The 24,651-nt window shown below is 40.9% G+C and overlaps 1 pseudogene; it reads right to left on the bottom strand.

Annotated features, from left to right (window-relative positions):
- Positions 1-20,562: 20,562 nt before the first annotated feature.
- Positions 20,563-21,490, bottom strand: LOC144767779 (olfactory receptor 5V1-like; annotated as a pseudogene).
- Between the last annotated feature and the right edge of the window lie 3,161 nt (positions 21,491-24,651).

Genomic DNA, 24,651 nt, shown 5'->3' with positions numbered 1-24,651 from the left:
TCCTTTAGTAAAGGGAGCCATTTTGACAGATCTAAGGGTAGATCCAATCATCGTTTTATTCTGGGAAGAACTTAGCAATGCTAGGAATAAGGGGGCCTAGGCCATGTGGCCTATAAATAATTTTTATTGCACAAGCACAGTTACATTCTTAGACTACCTGTGGCATTTTCTTATTTACTCATGCTTACTGCAACTGCTGAATTCACTCTCAGCAACACCTGTTTGGAGAAGACGTCTCACAAGAATCATGAAAACAGATGTCTGCTGCATCGTGTTCTTCCATTGTATTCGTGGCTTCCAGGACACATGTACACTAGGGCACACGTTGGACACATTTTTCATGCAACTGACTTGATATTGAAGACCTTCTACATCATGTGCCATTCCCCTAACATTTGTAAAAAAAAGTACCTATAGAAAGCAAGATAAAAATGATGCACAATCACACATTGCTGGGCCTACAACGGCAAAAGCTCAGCTTTTTTCCATTTACAGTTGTTACATTTCATTTTTTGCTTATTTTATTGAAGGAACATGAGATCAAACATAGGTCATTGAAGTATGGGATTTAAATTATAGATTTAAATAAATACTGGGCTCTAAGAGCTGCCTTTGTTCATCCCTCTCAGGAAAACTAGACATATTATTTTTGTCAAACAGTAATGAAACCCTTGTTTTGCATTAAAAGTTACAGACATTTGATTAACTCGCTTAGGGCCACATGCATCAAGGTAGGCTTTTGCGATTCCTTAATTGCGATTATTAAGGAATCGCAAATATAGAACCGCAAAAGCCTTTGCAGGTTGGAATCATAAGAAAAATAAATAGTGATTCCTAATTATTCCTTAATTGCGAGTCGCAAATTGCGAGTCGCAATAAAGGAAGGCTTCCCATTCATTCCTATGGGCCTTCATCCCATAGGAATGAATAGGAATTGCATGCGCAAATTGCGATCACCCAATAGGTCCTCTCAAATTGCCCATGCAATTTCAAGGGTGTAAGGGTGCCAAAAGGACACCCTGTTGCACCCCTGAAATTGTAATGTGAACACATGTTGCACACACACATGCCCCAAGGGCATGTGTGTGTGTAACCAGGAACTTTGAAAAATGCACTGAAGTGCATTTTTCAAAGTTTTTGCAAATTACCATAAAATTCAAATTGATGGTAATTTGAGACCCCTATTTGCGAAATGGCTATGTGTGATTTCATCATGCATTGCATTTAGGGAATCGCAATATGCGATTCCCTAAATGCAAACGCAATTAAGTAATCGTTATTTTGGCGATTACTAAAATTGCGATTTTTGCTTTTGGGATGATGCATCCCAAGTGCAAAAATATCGATCCCAAAGGGGCAGATTCTGCAAATCTGCCCGTTTGCAACCGGTTTTTCAGTTGATCCATGGGGCCATTAGTCCATTGTTTTACATACATATGTAATATCAAAATAAGTGAACAAGTTTTTGGACACAACCATAAAGATATCCAGGTGCAGTCTCCTTCCAGTGGAAGTTGAGCTGCAGACATGCTATCAAAATAACAAGGAAAACAAAATCTGATTTAAACTCTGCAGTCAGTCCGATCATAATTAAAATGGTTGTATGGAATACTGGAAGATCAACCATTCCGAAGTTTTTAGTAGAAAGTAAGTCAGAAAAAGAACTAATCATTGTAAAACTAACAAAGTTATGTTATTGATCAACCCTTTTACATTTGGTATCTGGAGCATGCAACTAGTAAACCAGGCCTAGATTTAGTAATGCCCCATGGCCAAAGACTGCTGACCCATCTACAGGGATATCCATTTATATAACCAGGCTAACCGCTTGGGAGCCCACTGTGGCAGCAATCCTCCAATGAATCCATGAAAATCTGCTATAAAAAGTAGGTATGTTTGTTTGGGCAGAAATCTGCAAGAGAATCTGGTGTTGTTCTATTCGTGGCAGATTAGAGGTTGTAGCTCATTTGTAAATACGTTAACAATTCTTGGTATGTGATCCCAATTCCATTGCTAATTCCCAAATAAACTTTAACATACCTTGAGAGTATGCTTGATTAAAAAATGTTTTTTTTAAATTAGCCCATGTCGAATGTTTGTTGACCTGCAATCCCTCCAGCATTTCCAAATATTGTCTAGATGCCTTAATCTTGCAATCTGGATCCAAAAGGAGTGATGATAGCTTCCACAAATCTCTAAACATACATCGAACCTCTCATTTCCCCAAACCTACATCCAACCTTACACTATTGCGGTGCAGCTCAGAAGTAGACCCGGGGAAAAGGAAAGAGAAACAGTGGCTATCGTAATGCTGCCCAGATGCCAAGCTGGACCTAGTCTCCACAACAGGAATATTGATACCTAAAAAACAAGAGAAGATTTTTTGCGTGACTAGCGTGTGGAAGTTGGTGGTTAACTTCTGATATTGTACACAATATCCCTGCCACTACTCTTGATATTTCCCACTGCCTGTATTGGAATGATATTCAATCTTTCTCTTGAGCCATAATATAATGAAAACTGATATGGTAACTGCAACTCAGTTATTATACATTGTGTGCTAAAGAGTTGTATCTTCAATAGTATGGAATAACTTTCCATATTTCTGCTTACATTCAATCTGACATGTTTGGTACCTATATTATGAAAATCATTCATAAATCACATGATTCGACTAGATCCTTGGTAGTCATATACGTACTGTAATGAATACCTTCATACTATACTCATCTAATACCAACAAGTCTGTGCCAGTGGATTCGATGGCACTCTCTTATGAGAGCAGTGTCTGTGCAAAAAAAGAGTTTGTTATCCCAATGTTTAACTCCTTGTTAAAAGAAACATATTGAAAAATAGAGATTATGGTAAAAAAGTTCAAAATCTAAACATGGAGTTCAGAATTCTAAAGAAGTACAGCATATGATAACACAAACGTGAAAGTCTAGTTGCTTTTCAAGTCTGCCACTTCAATGGGTCTCTGATTCCAATGATGTATTTCGTCAACTTCCCAGAGTACCAGGCTATAAGGCTAATAAGAGCAGGTTGCTACCTATGGTTGTGAGTCTGGGGGATAAAATATTTTAAGGTCATACTGAGTGTTGAAAACAGTTGCCGGAAAAGGTTTTTAGAGGTTGCACGCTGTACAGCTAATTACTTAAGCCATGGAGAACGTGGCCTTGACTATGTTACTGATCTTATTAATATCCACCCACTTATTTTGTGGCTAACAAAGCCGTAAGCCAATTTCAGCTGTACTGTGACCAGGCACTGTGTGCATCTAGACAAGGCTACCCGTATACCCTGGCTAATGCACATCAAAGACATGAGTGATATATTGGGGTTTCCTGACTTTTACAAACGTCCTGTGGCTCTTTCGACAGCTACTCATTAGACCATCGAAGTGGGTCAGGCATACTAGAGCTTGCGCTGAATCAGACAAATGTTCAGTCTGGTTGTACAGTCCTTTGAATTCAACAGCTATCAATGAACCTCACCTTGTTTGGATGGGTAGCAACTACCTGCGGGGCTAGTTAATCAGGTTGAGAATTAGCACTTTGCACTATTTGGTGGTTTTTCCTGATTCTGTCAGGCAATGCTATGACTCTTACTCCATGTCCATCTGATGACTTTGCCCTTGATGTTTTTATTCACATGTTATTGTTCTTTTAGGAAAAATCTTCTGTTTTCACTTTGAAAGGACACTAGTATTATAAATCATAAAACAGCTATGAATTATCTGCAACCTCTTCCATCTTCAGTGTCTGTTTGCCCATTGTAAATTGTATTCAGCACAATTTGAAGCGTTAGAAATCAGGTTTGTCAAGAAGTGATTTTGTGTTATCTGAAAATGATGCTATTTTCTGTGCTCCTATGATTGTGGTAAGCTGGTATCTCCTACTATTGATGCACATTATACTTTAGGATGTTTCTTTATTTGGTTTTATACTAAACCTGCGAGGCACGATGATACACTTCCCTGGCTTATGCACGTGATACTTTATGATATTCTCACAATCTGCCATAAATTTGAACACTTTTTAATGTTCATGTTTTTTATGATGAGATCTATTCATGTATTTACCTCTGTATATTTTGTTTCTAACTTGTATGGCTTTTCGCAGAATACATGTACCAAAAAAATAGTCACAGGAGGAGCAACTATTCATCACAATTGCCTAACAAAAGCATTATGGACTGCGAGGAATTTATACTCTAGGCACAGAAGATGGCTGGCATCTTCTGAAAGTCCTGTGAGAGTTTAATGGTTTATGGGTCATGATGTCCTTCTTCTCTTTGCTCAGGCGTTCATCATAGCCGGTCTGATGCAAGGATTCCGTCCAAATGGTGACCCGCCGTCTTCTGCTCCTTATGATTTGCAAGCTCAGGTGACTTAGAGTAAAGCATCAACCAGGATAGGCAGTGCTTATTTTGTGAAAGTATTTTCCAGAGCTCAGCACTGGCACTTATTCATGATAGTCCGCCACATGATTGCATTGTCTGTCTATGTGTAGGCAGAGCACATCAGCATAGGCATAACAAATTTATATAGATTAAACATGATAATAGTGATGCCTCCATGACCATTCCTACATGCAATAGACCACATTGTTATATTACAATGATAGGTGGGCGTGGTTAATAGGTATTGGTGCAACTGTCATTTGGCAGCGTTGGCAAGGGTAGCTCATGGTGCTGGCTGCAGTGACATACTGAGAAAACTCTTGAGCCCCAGCACTTATGTTTTTCTAATCTTTTTACATATTAAGCACCTGCAACTAGCATGTAGCGGTAAGCACCATCCCTGCTGCATCCTAACATTATTTCGGATCCTCAGACACCTGTAGATATCCTACTTCACATACAAGCAGAGCCTTGAAGACCTTAAATTTCACGTTTTCAATGTTGCTTGCGATTAGAAAATGTTAGTAAAAATTGTGTTTGTGTGTGCTTTAAAATAAATCTCCATAAACTGAAACGTTATTGACACGCCTTGTACAAGGTTGGTGAACAGATTCTTTAATGCAGTTGAAAAATGTGAAAAAAATTTAAGAAGCTTCCAACCAGATGGCCAGTTGGGGTCTTTTATACCCCATAAAAAGGATCAATTTAACACTTCTAGTTTTCTGAGGGAGAAGAACTGGAAACAGAGCATGAGCGCATGAAATATGTAAAGTAGTTCAGGTAGCAGGATAATCTTATTGGAGTTAGTGTGCCCTAAATGAGTGAGAGTCAGTCTGTGTAGGGGCAGGATTGTCTCATTTGATAATGATGCATTAGTTCTTCACAAATCGTCATATTTGTAGTTTAACATATCTCCAGTGTTCTTTTTCTGAATTGAATATTCTTCAATTGGAGGCAATTGGTCAAAATTCTATATTTGAATTTTTTCTTTATTTAATTTGTATCCTGAAATCACCCCAGAGAAAGCAGCTTCAATTCCAATTGCTGCAATAACAGGCAATCAACAGATCATCAGCCAGTATTTTCATTTTGACTCTGAGAAGAATTAATGGAGCAATGTCTGGAGTGTTGATCAATTTTGCCAAAAGGTTTCCCTCTATAAGTAATAAAGATGAGAGGACAAAGGACAACCCTTCCAGGTACCAATTGTGACATTAAATGGGGCTAAAGCAACTATCACTCCTGGGACATGGCATATGACTTATATCAACCTTAATATTTCTACATTGGCAACCCAAACCGGTGCATAGTCTTCTCAGTACAAGGAGATATAAGAACCACTGGTTATTGCCTGTCCTCCACCCAAGTGAGCCCTGCGAGGTTAGTGTGTCCAATAGTATCCCTTCCTGGAATTAGACCATCTTGCCAGGGATTCACAAAGATGGGAAGCAAGCATGTATTTGAATGTATGAACATAACAGTGATATTTGGTGGTATAAATTCAAGAGGGTGCTTATTTTTTTAAAGACCTTATTACAGGCTAGAGTCCAGGAGGGAGGAATCGGTGGTACTAATATGATTTCACAGATTTTCTGAATGAAGAATGGAACTTATATAATTCCCTTAGGGGTAACATCAGTTCCTGCAGTTTTCATATGTGATTTAGCGCCAAACTTCTAGCACTACATCAGCATACCTGGCTGATGTACTGCTTCTTTTTGTTTCTCAGTCAAACAAAGTCTGAAAAACATATATGATCACACCAATGAATACAGACATGATCATCAATGCGGCTTCCTCGTGAAGCATAATAGAGTTGTTTATCAAGATGAAGAAACTAATGAGTTCAGAAGTGGGACAGCAATGCATTGTGAAATTGATCATTAACTTCTAGAATGGTTTGATAAGCTTGGCGGAAAGGGAGCTGGCATTTTCCCCAAAATGAACCAAAAATATATGGATGATGCACAACCTTAGACTGCAGTAATTTAATCTGAGATCAAATACACAATTCACATCAAATGATTTAGTTTTGTGACTTCTTAGAATGTATTGCCTCAATGTTTTTTTCCTCCTCTACTGACTTGCAGTAGAGATTCCTCCCTCTAAGCTGATTTATGCTGTTTGATAGAATATTGCAAAGTAAAGCCACAATATCAGCTTTTACTTCATCACTTACTGTAGAGTTCCTTTGTGATTGAAGATTATTTTCTAAAAAATTCTTTCACAAAGTTTTAAATCCAACTGATGGCTGCAGTGTTTGATTCTTTGAAATAGCATTCTTGGGTGATAAATCACCTCAATTACTTGCTTTTAAAGCAATGTGCCTTCTTCTGGAGAACATGGTCTGCGGTGGATTATTCTCAGGGATATAAATTCTTGTAGGGCACAGCTATCCAAACTGTGTGGCACGACACGTTACTGTGTCCCGCCCCATGCGTAGGTGTGTCGCGCGATCAGCATGCTGTTTAGATCACCCCGCGGGCCTTCCAGTAACAGACAGAGTGGCACTGCAGGGGCTCAAATATGAATAACAACAAAGTCTTATTAGCATGTTAAATTGTCTTTTAAAGACCTGTGAAGTGCTCAGGTGCGGCTGTGTGTGTGCCCGGGAGCCGTCTGAGCCGGGGCTGACACACACGACGAAGGGGGGCTGGGAGGGGGGAGGGATTCATTTGTGGATAGTCCATTTGGCAAAGGGCCCTTCAATGGGTGAATATGGAGGGTTATTGGGTCACGGGGGTTGGCCTGGGGTTCAGGGCAGCCCCAGGATTGCAGTGCATTGGAAAGCAAAGCTGCCAAGAAGCCCTATAGAAGCTTTCACATTGACATAATTCAGCACGCTGCGGCTTGTAACCTTACGAAAACAAAAACATAAGCAATTCAGTTCAATGGAGAATGCCATGGGCATGGGCATGGAGGAGTGCAGGGGAGGGAGTGGGGAGGGGCGCTGCACACCTGTGCACCACCAATACAGGAAAATATTAAAACGATTTAAGAATGAAAGCAACATTTTTTCCTCTTTGTCACAGACCCTTATGGAACCCACAGAATATGTTGGTCAGGGGAGAGGGAGGGAGTGAGACAGAGAAGGGGGTAGGGAGACAGAGAGGGAGGAAGACAGAGAGAGAGAGTGAGACAGAGGGAGACAGACAGGGAGGGAGACAGAGAGAGTGAGACAGACAGAGGGAGATGGAGGGAGAGAGAGTGAGACGGAGGGAGACGGACAGAGGGAGACGGAGGGAGAGAGAGGGAGACAGAGGGAGACAGAGGGAGACAGTCAGAGGGAGAGGGAGTGAGACAGAGAGGGAGGGAGACAGAGAAGGAAGGAGTGAGACAGAGAGGGAGGAAGACAGAGAGAGAAAGTAAGACAGAGGGAGACAGACAGGGAGGGAGACAGAGAGAGTGACACAGAGAGGGAGGGAGGGAGACAGTCGGAGGGAGATAGGTGGAGGGAAAGGCCACCTTCGCCACTGATTCCCTCACTAGTACCCTTTAACAGTGCCCCTCAAGTCTCTATAACCACTGTCTCTCAGATTTCTATGTCTGGCAGCTGTCGAATAGTCCTACTTTTATGTCGATGGTTAGTGCAAACCGTAGTCCTACTTCTATGTGGCAAGAATAGGCTTGAGTGTTGTGTGGAAAAGCAAACCCAGCTGAAGCCAGGATACTAGATCAAAAGTATGGCCATGAAGAGCAGAGTTTTACGAGACAGAATTCCTCCAAGAACATGCAACATTTTGGGATTCTAGACCACAGAGATTTAGTCTAGTGCCGAAACTGGTAACCTAGTGATCTGGAACTTTTGGTTTTAATTCCAGCTCTGGCACTTGACTTTAAAATGTGTGATTCTGGGCAAATTAGTTGACCTCACTGTGCATAAAATTGTAAATATGTGTGGAATGTAACGTGATTGTAAATATATAAAGTGTGTGTGGGAATGTGTGTGTGGGGTTGTGTGTGTGTGAGGATGTGTGTGTAGGGATGTGTGTGTGTGGGTGTGTGTGTGGGGTTGTGGGGGTGGGGTGGGTTGTGTGTGTGTGTATGGAGGGTGTTTGTGTGGGGTTGTGTGTGTGTGGGGTTGTGTGTGTGGGGTTGTGTGTGTGGGTTGTGTGTGGGGTTCTCGGTGGTTCGGGCTAGCTCGCTGCACTCGCTTGCATTACCGTGTCCCTGAAAAAAAATTCACAAAAAGGTGTCTCACCAACATGAAAAGTTTGGAAAGCTGTGTTGTAGGGCCTTATAGATATGTATTCTCTTCTAATGTTTTCTATATTTTATGTTGTTTTTTTTACTTTGGTTGAGCTCACTGATGTAGGAGAGAGTACATGGTTTTTCATGTAAATTTAGGAAAGGATCTTACTTGTTTATGATATTACCTGTGTTCTATTCATATCAGTTTTGAGAGCTCTTCAGTTGAGAGAACGTTTGTGGCATAGATAGAGCTTTGAATTCTTGTAAGGGTTTCTGGACAAAGAGGTGTTTTTAGTGGCTGCAGCATACGTTTTATTGGCCTTTTTATTGGTAGGTGCAAGATTTAGCTATGCAGATTTGGAATGCTGAACATGAAAATGAATATGTTTCATGAAGAAATAGTAGCCCACATTGAATTGAAAGTGATGCATGTTGAAATGAACATGAAATGTTTTGAAATAATCTGCACTTTTCATCAAGGCTTAATTAGTAAGCTAACATTTGCGAGGCCTGAGTAGTAAACTTACATTTATGAGGATCTCCCCATTAAAAATATTGATGAGGTGGAGATTTACAGTCATACAATGTGAATAGCGTTTCGTAGTACTTTAGTCATGCTATTGTAGTGCTACTAAACCTAAAACAAAGTGCTGTTTGTGAATAGGCCTCATAGAATACAGACCTTGAGAGTTTGAATGACATGGGCCTACAGTGACTAAGCATGGCACATAGGATGACAGTGAGGCTCTTAGACACATGTATACATCACAAATACACATAGCATGTACACATCTTAAATGCCTGGTTTAGTGAAGATCTAGGGCAGCATAAACTTCGCTGCAAACAAGCAGAGCGTACATGGAGGAGGGGTTACGGGGAACAGGATAAGGCGGCTTATAAAGCGGCCCTGCATGAATACAAGGCCCAGCTAAGAAGTGCAAAGGCCAAGTTCCTAGAAGACACTCTGGCGAAGGCCTCTAATAAATCACAGACCCTGTTCAGGCTTGTTAAGAGTCTGTCCGATCCATCTTGTATGGCGCCTACAATACCGGCCTCGCAGGAACTGTGCGATTCCTTGGCCCTTGCATTCGAGGAGAAAATCAGGAATATCTTGACTGGACTTACTAGATCTGAACAGTCTTTGTCGTCTACATCCCCCTTTTTGGAGCCTTCCCATACCTTGGGATCCGAGGGGGCAAATGTCGGAAATGATTTGCCTCAGCTGTCCTGTTTTCCAGTTCCCTCGCTGGAGGAATTTTGTACCCTGGCCAACGGCGTATCCTCAGGGTCGCCGCTCGATCCAATGCCTCATAAAATCTGGAAGGCTTTTCAAGACGAGCTATTTTCCCCATTGCATTCCATCTGCTGCCAATCATTGACAACTGCAACAGTTCCGGACAGTTGGAAGATGGCAATTGTAACACCTTTGTTGAAAAAGGCTTCTTTGGACCCTCTCTGCTCGGCCAATTATAGGCCGATTTCGCTATTACCATTCGCGATAAAAATTCTTGAGAGATGGGTGACAAGGGCCTTATCCAACTTCCTGGAAACTAATCTCTGCCTGGATGCTGTTCAATTTGGCTTCAGACCGGCTCACGGTACCGAGACTGCCTTGGTCACCGTGCTGGACGAGCTACGAACGCGGGTCGACAGGGGCAAGTCTGCATTTTTAGTGCTACTTGACATGTCGGCCGCGTTCGACACGGTGAACCATAAAGTACTACTAGGCCGTCTTCGGAGTGCGGGAGTGAGTGGTCTGGCTTTGAATTGGCTAACGTCCTATTTGGATAATAGGCAACAAGCTGTGGCACTACCACCTTTTCGATCAGCCACTCGGCTGGTGAATCAAGGAGTCCCTCAAGGGTCGGCAATTAGCCCAATCCTATTCAACATATATCTCCGTCCCTTGGTAGCACTGATAAAGTCATTCGGCATATCAGTCATCAATTATGCCGATGACACTCAGTTGCTTTTTTCTTTTGAGGGACCGGAGACAATATCAAGGGACTCTTTTCACCGCTGCATGTTGGCAACAGCAGCATGGCTGCGAGCTAACTCATTGCAGTTCAATGGGTCGAAAACGGAGGTACTGTACTGCTCCTCGGACCGAATTTCTCGTACACTACCGGCTGATTTTTGGCCATCTTTTATCCCGGGTTCGGTGGAGGCGGCAGAATCGGCTCGCAATTTGGGAGTTCTGTTCGAACCCAACTTGCAGCTGGATGCTTCCGTAAATAGGACGGTAGCGACATGCATGGGCCTGCTTCGTGCGCTTAGGAAAATCTTGCCACTTCTTCCCCGGGGCTCCAGAGCAGAGGTAGTGCGTAGTTCCATCCTCAGTAGGTTAGACTACTGTAACGCACTACTTCTGGGAGCTCCGAAGATCCTGGTCCTTAAACTCCAAAGGATTCAGAATATGGCCGCTAAATTAGCCTTGTCTCGCCCGCGTTCCTCTTCTTCATCGGCAGCGCTTGCCGATCTTCACTGGCTTCCGGTCCAGCAGAGAATTGCATTCAAGGCCTCGTGCCTTGTCTTCAGGGCCCTGCATGGACTGGGACCACTACCCCTTCAGAGTCTCTTTTCTTGGTATCAGGCTACCAGACCTCTGAGATCCTCCTCGGCGTTCCTGGTTAGGGTCCCCAGGATACATAGAGTGAGGATGGGCGGACGTGCTTTTAGTTTTACGGCCGCCAAGTTGTGGAATACTCTTCCTCTGACATTGAGGAGTAGCCTTGATCTACTCACTTTTAAAAGGGACTTAAAGACCCATTTGTTTCCAAGGGTAGTGTAGTTATGCAATAGATGGTTCTGGATCGATCTCAGCGCCAGGATGCCCTTTGGGTGACAGCTGCGCTTAACAAGCAATAAAATACATACATACATACATCATACATACACATGTATACATCATACATACACATAGCAGACATCATCATAAAACAAGAAGTAGACATAACAATCCTGACTAAAACCTGGCTATCTGAATCCTCATCGCCAGTCCTGGACCTTCTGGTACCACCGCGTTCGCATCGCTGTTTCGCATTGCATACAACTAAAATGTTTTTCTCTTCTCCGCTCTTTTTCTTTTTCTCTTTTTTTCCTGTTGCTGCTGTGCACTCCCTTGTCCTGTCCAGGCGGTGCCCACCGCCCTTCTCTGCCCCAGCGCCAAGAAACTGCATAGTGTATGCTGCACTTTACAAATGCCTTTCACATCACATCACATCACACCGCACTACAACATTTTAAGACTAGATAGACAGATAAAGACAGGAGGAGGTATTGCCTGTATCCATAGATCGACTCTAGAAGTTGGCCAATTTCAATCCGACCCTCTCGAATCATGTGAATACCTAGGGCTCAACATAAGAGCGGCAAATAAACAGATCTGCAATCTACATGCCCTATATCACCCACCAGGAAACAATATGAACTTCATTGACCAACTGATGGAGATCATCACTGCTAACACCAACTCCGACATTAATAATATATTCTTAGGTGATTTCAATCTTCGTTGGAATGACAACAACGATAAACAGGTCAACGCCTTCAAAGAATTTCTAAATGATCTAAAACTATCCCAACTAGCTCTAGTCCTGCGAGCAGGTAGGAACTTACCTCATGAGCTTTTGAGACATCACTAACAACATCTGAGCTTCATGCTAACCTCAGGGCGCTCTCTATTAACAGGTATACTCCTGTTTATCCCTCACTTTAACGGCACTGACCGCCAGCCCTCAATATAGGACTACCACGTATTCAACGACAGTGATAAGTCATAGAATATGACAACTGCTCATTTATAAGCAAATGCCTAATCTGAAGTCCGTGTTTAATAACTAATGTTTTGCTTTGCTTCCCGACAGTGCCCGGCTGGGTTCACTGTGAGTTAATTCATTTATTTCGTCACGCATGGGTTGCGTAATTTAAAGACACCAAGAGGTATAATTTTAGAATCTCAGTTCACATACAATTACCACTTAATGCGACGATACACATATTTATACACTTTTTCACTTTCCCTTTAGATGTCCCTCACTGTTTAGTCCTGACGAGACCTTCATCCAACAGGTCGAAATGCCGTCGACGCCATAGGGAATGAACCTCTCAAACACAGTGTTCTATGATTGCAGATAGTCACTGATTATAAATTGACTTATTATCGCGTTTGGTCATTTTCCCTTTTGTAAATATCAATAGCTGAAAATTGTACAGATCACCTACTGTTTTATGTTTTGTGTTTTTCGCTCACAATATCACTGGGGACACATTGCACTTTTTTGTATATATGTCGCTGATATGATTACAATACTATTTGTCTTACCTGAAATACAAAAGCATTTTCTATAATCTGGTATGAGCGTGCTCTTTTCTTTGCCAACCCCTCTCTGATAAATTAAAAGTGCTATTTAGCTGCTGTACTAAATATAAATTGTACAAGTAATTATGCCACAGGAACCACTGTTCTTTGGATAAACACATTACCCTGGTTCCGTCGTGAGTAGGGTCCCCCTTGTTCTTTCTTTTCGCTAAAACTATCCCAAGCATGTCTTCAACCTACTCATTCAAAGGGAGCCACACTGGACTGGATTATCTCGAAGAATAAGGACATCGCAATGCTCTCCATTGAACAGTGCGACTGGTCAGATCACCACGCTATAACCTTCCGAATACCTTCACGGGAGAAAATAAAAATGACTCAAACTACCAAAATGAAAAGATGGATTAGAGACACCAGGGACTCAAATTTGGATCTGCTAGCGGAAAGTTGCAAGAGAGACTTAAACCCACCTGAAAACTTGAAAGATGTGAACGATCTAACGAACAATTACTACACTACAGTAACGGAAATAGTCAATGCCACCATACCACTCAAATTAAAAAGAGTTACGTAAAAGAATAAAAATCCATGGTTCAACGGAATATTGAATGAAGAAAGACGCAATTTGAGAAGAGCAGAACGAAAATGGAGACAACACCCTTCCTCCCTTGCCCTGAAATCACTTAGAAATATCAGAAATGAATATAACAAGAAGATCATCAACACAAAAAAGGAATTAATCAGAACAGAATTAGATAACGCCAAAAACAGACCACGTAAATTATTCGAAATCATAAAACAACAATCCAACAAGTTGGCAAAATCTGTCCAAGAGGTCACTAAAACACAACTACGTTGCGATGAATTCTCTACATTCTTCATTAACAAAGACAATAAGTTGGGAGAAGAACTTAAGACCGCCGCAGATAAAATTAAAGACAACACGCTACCAGCACTATCTGACCCGAATTATGCAAACAAATTGACTAAAAACAATGCACACTGGAACACTTTCAAATTATTAGACCATAAGGAACTTGCTAACACACTTTTGACCACGAAACCCAACAACCATTATAACGACCCACTACCATCAAAATGCCTGAAAGAAATCAGCCATACTATGATCCCAATATGGACAGATATCATAAGTGCCTCACTATCACAGGGGTGCCTGCCAGAAAGCCTGAAGACTGGACAAGTAGTCCCGATCATCAAAAAACCCACAGTGGACCCAACAGATCCAAACAACTATCGCCCAGTGACCAACATCCCTTTACTGGCTAAACTCATAGAGAAATGTGTACAGAATCAGTTGAGCAAACATATCGACAACTTCTCACTGCTAGATGACTGTCAATCGGGATTCAGAGCAAATCATAGCACGGAAACAGCAATCCTACACATTGTCGATGATGCCCTTCAAGCTCTTGATCACAACCAATCCTGTCTACTCATCCTCCTAGACTTGTCAGCAGCATTTGACACAGTTAACCATGAAAAATTACTGAATAGACTTCACAACAGGATGGGAATCTCTGACATGGTACTGAAATGGTTTGAATCATTCTTAAACAACAGAACTCAGAGATTCCTAGTAAACCAAGCACTATCACCATCATGCCCTAACACACTCGGAGTACCGCAAGGATCCACCCTATCTCCTTCACTGTTTAACTTATACATCGAACCTCTCACAGAAATTCTGCGGAATTCAAAAATATCCTACCACATGTACGCGGATGAGACGCAACTTTACATCAATATTACTAGCCTGGAAGACATAACCACAATGAACGACGCCCTCAAAATATCGCTAAAACGGTTAACTAACAATCATCTTAAGCTCAACGCTAAAAAAGTGAATTCTTACTCATCACACCACAAAAAAAACAGGCCTTAGTGAAAGAATGGTCCAAAATGATTACTGCATTAAATTGCATCCCAACTCTAGTAGATTCGGCAAAATCTCTCAGAATCACACTAGATGAGAACCTTGACATGAAAACACACATTAAATCTATGGCAAAAAACGCCTGTTTCCATTTGAACTATCTGAGGAAGATGAAATCCTTTTTAATGGAGACAGACTTGAAACTAGCTGTGCAATCACTGGTTGTCTCTAGGATAGAATATGGGTGTACTACACTTGCTGGCCTTCCAAAAATCTCAACAGCGCCCCTAAAAGCTTGCCTCAATTCAGCGGCAAGGCTTATTACAGGATCATGGAAATTTGATCATATCTCGCCTCACCTGAAGGCCTTAAACTGGTTACGGTACGAAGCCAGAGTACAGATGAAAATGGCATTCATCACCCATAAAACGATTCATCACAACACACCTAAATATCTAGCCCATAAAATAGAAATCTCAGGAAGAAAAACACTTGTCAGGAGTGCCAATTATCTACTCCTGAAACCACCTATCTTTAAGAAGAAAAAAACATATGAGAGAACATTCTCAGGAGTAGCTCCCAAGATATGGAACTCCCTTCCTGCAAACATCAGAAAAGTTACAAACACTATAACATTCAAGACAGAAATCAAGAACTTTCTTATGAGCAAGTTCCTCCCATAGGACAAACTCTACCGAAGACATGCCGCTGATTGTATGACCGTATACCCAATATAGGAGTAGAATTTGACTCAACCTCAAAGAAATACTACCTCAGAACATTGTAACTTAAGTCTCAATTAATACCTTCCCGTTTATTGTTTTCCCCTATATCAGACTTTTACGATCTTGTTGCTTTATATATATTGTGTTTGTAACCCATACCATAGGATGTTACGCGCTCTGATACCCACGGGTCATGTTCGCGCTATAGAAAACTGTAAATAAATAAATAAATAAATGTATAAAGTCACTAATCTAGAATATGTAATGGGAGAAGCTCCTCACACCAGATACATATATCCTGAGGATCATACCGCTCCCAGATATTGGGACACCTGGATGTGCAGTACAGGAGATGTTGCATACATCAGCAGACACATGGACATGCAATATGGGAGACTTTACATACATCAGCAGACATGTGGATGTGTAGTACGGAAGATGTTGCACAAATCAGCAGACACATGGATGTGCAGTACGGGAAGCTTGCATATAACATTCCTAGGCAATAATGGCAATAAAATACGAGAAAGGTTGTAAGGACCAAGAACATACAAAGTTACACTATTAAAAAAACGTATGTTTTAATGTACATTTACATTGTAATCATAATTCGTAAAAACAAATTGCACAATAATTGTTACAGAAAGAATTAAAACATTGGAATCTAAAGACAACGATTTACACAGCTTAAAAAAAGCATATAATTATATAATAAGAATAAGTAGCTCGACGCGCGTTTCGGCGTTAGAGGAACGCCTTCTTCAGGAGCCACAAATGATGCTAAAAATAAAAATATAAAAAAGAACATATCAAATTTTATTCTAACAGATCATAATTGAACAATTAAAAACGAATTACATTTCACATAATTGTATGTTCATGAACCAAGAAAACAACTCCTTAGTAAACAACCTTTCTTCACAATTATTCTAATATACATATTATATACCTACATACCAGCAAAAGATAAAACATTATATTGGAGCAGCCACATTATGGATCCAAATGATGGAAGGTGAATTATTAATTCAATAAAGAGTGGTAATGGATTAATAAAAAGATCCAAGCCGTCATAGCCAAAGTCATAGCCGTTACGTGTTCGAATAATCGGTATGTGCATATCACGTAACTCGGCAGCTGAAGGCTCTTAAAGGTATAGTAACCTATACACAAGATTGTGACTCGGGCTTAAAGGTATAGTGACCTATACACAAGATTGTGACTCGGGCTTATCCTGCTAGCCTTAATAATTTAATAGATATCAGAAGATGGATTACAAAGGCGTGCAAGCAGCATAAAATACTCACTCTAACTTAAAATAATAAACTAATATAACACCAATACATAGGAGTGTTTGTCTATAATTTTTTATTCATTCAGAATGTCTAAATGTTAAAGACATACCAAATAAAACACCAATACATAGTAGTGTTTGTCTATATACGATTAAACCATCATTAAGAAAGAATATAGGATAACTATCTAATCTATATTATCGACTATATACTCAATTGGTTAGATGATCCATATCATGTTCAGAGGGACAGCAAGTGGGACAACTAATTTACTATCGTAATTTAGAATATCGCATTCTCCCAGGGGATTTCGCTGTTCAATCCTTGTTTAAAAGTATTAAAAAACAAAAATCCAATAAACCTCTCTTTTCTTGCGAATGGCGCAACCACCCTTGTCATCAGGTGTTCTAATCTTTTCTAAAACACGCCATTGAAAATCCTCCGGTTTGTGGTTCATTTCGACAAAGTGTTCCACCAATGGAGCTGCGAGTTTCCCTGTTCTCACAGCTGATCTATGTTCTGTAAGTCGAACTTGAATAGATCTGCTGGTCTCGCCAACATAGCCAAGGCCACATGGGCATAAAATAAAATACACCAAGTTGGCTGTCTTACAGTTCCAAATTTCACTCGCTCTAGTGCTGAAGCCATTATGTGTAAAATGCTCACCTCCTAAAATGTTCGTGCAGGATTTACTCGATGAGCATTTGACTGTTCCTCGAACTGGGAGGTTATTCAAAAGGGATCTCTGACTGCTTCCTAACCGTTCAGTATTCTTCCCAAATCTAGATTGCACAATATAAACCTGACCTATTAGTTAGATGTGCGTCCTTTAATAGGCATGTTTATGTTCTTTATATTTAGTTTATTTTTTCTCAGTAAATTTATATCTTATTGTTTTAGATTGAAAGATATAATATCATATATCTTACTACGACAGAATAAAAGCTGTGACCGCATCAGATTTTAAATCGTGCAACGTCTGATCTCACAAATAACTTTGAATTACCGAACCCCCTTGAGTGATTTATCCATCACGCTTGGCGATGTAAGTAAGGTTCACTGGAGATAACATCTCAGATGACGAATGTGAGGGACTACTATGGAACATTTTCAAATTAAATATGTGTTCCGTTTTTCTAGATATAAATCGTATTATCGTGGCAATACGGCTCACTCGAAGACACTGTTGTCACTATCAGAAAAATTGCGTTCATTTTAGAAGGTGAGCATGTACTAGCTCGATAATTTCATATCATCATTAGATTCACTTTTGGCTTGGATCTTTTTATTAATCCATTACCACTCTTTATTGAATTAATAATTCACCTTCCATCATTTGGATCCATAATGTGGCTGCTCCAATATAATGTTTTATCTTTTGCTGGTATGTAGGTATATAATATGTATATTAGAATAATTGTGAAGAAAGGTTGTTTACTAAGGAGTTGTTTTCTTGGTTCATGAACATACAATTATGTGAAATGTAATTCGTTTTTAATTGTTCAATTATGATCTGTTAGAATAAAAATTGATATGTTCTTTTTTATATTTTTATTTTTAGCATCATTTGTGGATCCTGAAGAAGGCGTTCCTCTAACGCCGAAACGCGCGTCGAGCTATTTATTCTTATTATATAATTATATGCTTTTTTTAAGCTGTGTAAATCGTTGTCTTTAGATTCCAATGTTTTAATTCTTTCTGTAACAATTATTGTGCAATTTGTTTTTACGAATTATGATTACAATGTAAATGTACATTAAAACATACGTTTTTTTAATAGTGTAATTTTGTATGTTCTTGGTCCTTACAACCTTTCTCGTATTTTATTGCCATTATTGCCTAGGAATGTTATTTGCAATCAGTTTTTCCCTGTCCTAGGAATTTGATTATTTCTGCATCAGGGGGCCCTTGTTTTTCTCGCATCAGTACGGGAAGCTTTGCATATATCAGTGGACCCGTGGATGTGCAGTACGGGAGGCTTTGCATACATCAGTAGACATGTGGATTTGCAGTACAGGCGTCTTTGCATACATTGGGAGACATGTGGTTGTGCAGCACGGGAGACTTTGCATACATCAGCAGACATGTGGTTGTGCAGTATGAGAGAATATGCATATATCAGCAGCCACATGGATGTGCAGTATGGGAGACTTTGCATACATCAGCTGACACATGGATGTGTAGTACAGGAGACTTTGCATACATCAGCAGATGTGGATGTGCAGTATGGGAGACTTTGCATACATCAGCAGACACGTTGATGTGCAGTATGGGAGACTGCATACATCAGCAGACATGTGGATTTGCAGTACCGGAGATTTTGCATACATCGGCAGACATGTGGATGTGCAGAACTGGAGACTTATTATACATCAACAGACATGTGGTTGTGCAGTATGAGAGAATTTGCATATATCAGCAGACATATGGATGACTTTGCATACATCAGCTGTCTACGAATGAAAAAAATATTTTACTTGAGGACATACCTTGCAGTAACCACACTCCTGAAGCATGACTCTGGTAGCTCTATGTTGTAATTTCTACCCCACAACCACTTTGGAGTGATGTATTTTATCATTATGTCACATATTTATGACATCCATGCATAACATGTGATCCCCTATAAGGTATAAGCCTTCAGGCTCTAATTAGCTTTGTTGTGTTCATATTGTCAAAACAGTCTGAAACAACATGCTTTCTTACAGAGACATATAAAGATGCACATTGTGCACACACACTATAATAATAAAAACTGATAATGTACAATTCACTAATGACTTATCAACTGAGTGGCCGCAAAAACTCTTGACAAGAGGCTGCCATACGACCTTCCTGGGCAATGAAGCACAAGGCCATTGATTACAGTAAAATGTTACTCCCACATAACAGTGGGTTATTATGCACACAGCCAGCAACTGCAACAACCCTATCCAGGCACAATCAATATACAACCCTGTCTCCTCTGTGACAGGTGGGAGAGCCACCTAGATTCCTGGGACGCATGCACATGCCAAGGTGTCACAATGTTGGCATGAATGAGAACAAATAGAAGATAGAAGTTTCCCTAACACACACTGAAGTTTAGTATTAATATTATATTTTAATATAGTTTTATTATAATTTGCAAATGTTGTCATTAAATTCATGATGATTCTAATATATAGTTTTTACAGTAGGTTAGTGTATAATAAACCCACACTAATATGACTTCTTGTTGTTTGTGTTCTGCTGTTGGGGTCCTGAATTATGCGCCTGATGTGTCTATGTCTTCCAGTCGCTTACATTCCTGATGTGTTTATGCCATACAAATGTTTACCTTCCAGATGTGTTCATGCCTTCCAAAACGCTTATCTTCCAGATGTGTTTTTGCCTTCCAGACACTTACCTTCCAGATGTATTTAGCCCACAAGGAGAGGTATTAGATGCCTGTTGGTTTTCCCTTTGTTGGTAGAGGACTGGCTTTATCCGAAACTCAGGGCTACGAGAATTTAACAGGGGTGCCCCAAATGAGGAGAGGGTACTTAACAGCTCAGTCAGTCAGGACTGGCTCTTCCACTTCTTGCGTCACAGCATATATTGCCTGCGCCAATTGCTGAGTTGGATTTGAAAAGCCAAACTCACGAACCTCGTGGTATTAAGATCTGTAAAAAAACCTCAGTAATAAATTAAATGTATTTCTGCAATACATGCTTTGAAAGATTAAAAAACATCTGTTTGTTTTCTTCTTAAACGCTATTTTGTATTCTTTGTCTTCCTCAGGGTGTTTTTAATCTCTGTGTTTTTCAGGCTGTATATAATTGGATTACATAGTGGAGTTAAAGCAACATATAACAAAGACAATACTTTGCTGTATTTTACCGAAACCGTTGATGCTGGTCTCATGTAGGTAGAACAGATAATTCCATAGAATAATATAACTACAGTTAGGTGGGAGCCACAGGTGGAAAAGCCCTTGCGTCTCCCCTCTGTAGACCGAATCTTCAGGATTGTTGAGATGATGTTGACGTAAGATGTGATAGTTAAAGCAAAAGGTGTTACTCCGAATACAATACCAAGGATGTAGCCTGTTGTATCAATAGCGCGAGTGCTGCTAAATGAAAGATTCATTACAGCTGCTAAGTCACAGTAGAAGTGGTTGAGTGTGTGAGACCTACAGTATGAGAGCCTAGATAATAGTACAACATCTGGTATTGGGTCTAAGAAACTAAATAGCCAGCATCCGCCAGCCAGCTTCATGCAAACAACATTATTCATGGTTTTCACATAGCACAAAGGATTGCAAATGGCCACATATCGATCATAAGCCATGACTGCAAGAAGGAGGAATTCTGTAGATACCATGGACATGAAAGAAAACACCTGCAGCAAACATCCATTTAGAGAAATGTGTGTTCCTGCCAGAAAGAAGTGAGAGAGCATGTTTGGGAAAATTGTTGTTGTAAAACAGATGTCAACAAAGGCAAGGTTTGTGAGGAAAAAATACATTGGCGTGTGCAATTGTATGTTGGAATAGACAATCGCCATGATGAGAAGGTTCCCGACCAGTACCAAGAAGTAAATAAGCAAAAAATTCAAAAAAAAGTGGAACTAGTAGTTGTGGGAACTCACTAAAACCCACCATGATGAACTCAGTCACTACAGTTTGATTTCCTTCCTCCATGTGTTATCAAGGATATCTGCAATAAAAAAGAAAGGGAAAGTCAATACGGAACATACACCATTTTGGGTGAGAAAGTGGATGCGGATGTCTGGCATTCTCAGTTGATATGTTTACTATTAGAAGAAACTTATTGAATTGGGAAAAAGAAATAGGGGAGAAGTAAACTGTTTGTGCTATTACTTTTTACATTTACATTTACATTGCAGCTGTAACTATTCAAAACATTTTATAGAAGACACGAGAAATCCAAGTAGCCACCAATAGGAAACGTTCTACATTACATGGCAGTAAACTCATGTAGTACTATAAGGGTTGACAGATTTTAAATTAGGGGTTCCTGGCCAATGTGTAGGTCTGGCAAAGAAAAGACCTTATGTTATGAGCAAATACACAGAGAGCCCTGTCACGTGTTTCAAGGTCCGACCATCTAAAGACCGTGGCCATGGCCTCTAAAAGACTGTAGTGTCAGTGGTCTTCTGACTGTTGTATTACGAAGTGACAGCGGTGTCCGCAGTGTTGCCATGACGGTCCTTGTTAGAAATGGGATCTCTGGATGGCTAAGGCTTGCGCCAAAGCCAGGCAGAGACCACCACTCTAGTGAAGGCAAGGGAGTTACATGCCAAAGATAACCCTTGCTCACCCCCTTGGTAGCTTGGCACGAGCAGTCAGGCTTATCCCGGAGGCCATGTGTATAGCATTTGTGCACGCACACAGCAACAACATCCCAGGCACACTACAAAAGGAACTCCACACAAGGTTATATCAAAAATAGCCTTTGTATTCTCATAACACATTAGAATAGTAAACACATATTATACATGGTGCCACCTGGCACTAGATCATATCTACAAGGTAATATTTACACCTGACAGGGCCCATTGGACCACTGTCAGAACCATCACAAAGCGAACTTAGTAAAATTAAAACATACAAACAGTAACCACTGGTAATCACTGTACTTAGCATCAGCCTGTAACATATACTACATTATGCACAGTATCACATTAGGTGCGAATTACATTCTGCGCCAACCTCACCAGCATAAATATATCATGCAATCATCTCATAAATCTAACGCATTAGACCCTAACCTCCTAAGCATAACTCACATTAGGGGCATAAATCTCACAGTGGAACATAATCTCACTAGCATAAACTATGATATGCAAACATCCTCATAATCCTAAAACTACATTTAGAAGTAAGAAAAAACATGGGGGCGTAAATCATACAACTTGAATCACATTTCCTAGCACCACATGAATCCCATTTAGAACATGGTCTCCTAAGAAAGACCATAGTAGAGGCATAAATTACATTAGGGCCTGACACCCTATTTACCTCCCAGTCCCCCTGGCCAACTGGCCATATCAAAGGGGCTCAAATGCACTCAGTCCAGAAAGTCAGAGCGTGCTGCCAATCTAAAAATAGAAGCGCTCTAAAAAGAAGAGTAAAGCGCTCCCCAAGCACTATCACCACAGTCCAAGGGAGAATAAATCGCTTCTTCCAGGATACAAGCAAAGTGTCATAGGGCAATGCAGGGCCCTGGGAGGCAAGCCCTCCCCTGGTTCCCAGCAGCAGCACGCCTCAGCAGGAACAGCAACCAAGAACTGAACAATTTCATGGGGTCACAGCCCCTATATTTATACTTCATTTCCCTATGTGTAAAAGCACAGGGCTTAGGGATACCAGTCAAAACTGTTTTAGAGGGGCTTTGGAGCACTTTGTTTTGCCCAGCTCCTCTCTCCTTTGTCAGGTGGGGGCTCAGTGATCAGATGCACCACAGGGGCGGAGCCAGCATTATGGAGGGAAGGCAACAGCCCTATTCAGGTCCCAGGTGCAACTCCTCCCTCCCATCTGCATGCAGATCTCTCTATTCACCACTGAGCTGACTCCCCCTGGCTCCTGGAGCCACCCACACCTCTCAGCTCCTGTCAATCACGAGCCAGATGTGCAATTCACATCAGGCAGGCAAACACCCAGTACACAGAAATGCCAACTTCTAAAAGTGGCATTTCTCCACCAGTCACTATACATCTGCGCACACCATTGCGCAGCATTTATTCTCACGAGTTCATGCATACTAAACTCGCCCCTGCACTCCCCTCATACCAGGAATTACCATGGACACACATATCCCCATCCATTCCTAATGGAGGGCAGGCCACTCTCAACACACGCACTCAGAGCACGCACGCACTTTACACTGGGCCACAGTGCTAAAGTGACCAGAGGCCTAAAGTCACTACCACCATGTCAGAGCTTCAGGCAAAAAGTTCTGGGGTGAACCTGCCAAAAAGAGCCAAGTCCAACAGTCCTACATTGGTGGTGAGTACTTTTCCATATGTATCAATGCAAGTGTGAGTATTTTGACTGCATACGTTTCGAATGCACACATATGAATGAAGCATGTGGAAACATTCCAACTACCCTTTGCCGGAGTCCAGCCCATATGTATCCAGTCCTGTCAATGGTACAAAAAGGACTTACCTGTAGATTGCTGCAGACGGGGTCCTATTCCTCGGGGTGAAGATGCTGCTGTGAAGGGGGGGGCTGGAGAAAGGGATTTACGTTGACTGCTGATGGAAAGAACAGGAAAGGGGTGAGTATGCACTTCAAATCATTCATTTCTGATGACTTTTTAACATTTGTCCCACCAGTGGTTAGCTTGAGGAAAAGTCAACTTGTAATACGGACGGTGATGTAGTTCCCCTGTACCGTGCTATGGCAGCTGCTTTCCCTCACCATGACCCTGGTGGTGTGCTGTTGGTGTCAGCAGTTAATTTGTGGCCTTTGCAAAGGCAGTTGGACCTCCGAACTTACTGCATTTGGACCACGGGTACGGCAGTCCATACATTTCTGAACTCGTAATTAGGCTCATTTATCCACTGGCTTAGTAGAGGAATCACCCTTCAACCATTGCTCACTTGAAATGTCTTTCACATTTTGTTTCAACCCACATTTTACATAGTTTTACATGTTTCATTTACCAGTGAATTGCCTCAGCAAATCAATCCAAACTGCTTTCTGAGTTGTTTTAAAACAACATCTTTCAAATGCCTTTCTTGATACACAATGATCAGGAACTGTCAAAGTGTTCCTCAGCACATAAAAAAATAGATTTGTCAGCTGGCATTGTGGCCTCTGTTTAGGTGGGAGCT

Source organism: Lissotriton helveticus, chromosome 7 (assembly GCF_964261635.1).
Source record: "Lissotriton helveticus chromosome 7, aLisHel1.1, whole genome shotgun sequence".
Classification (NCBI taxonomy): domain Eukaryota; kingdom Metazoa; phylum Chordata; class Amphibia; order Caudata; family Salamandridae; genus Lissotriton; species Lissotriton helveticus.
Note: the sequence above shows the minus strand (reverse complement) of the source record. Positions and strands in the feature narration are given on the sequence as shown.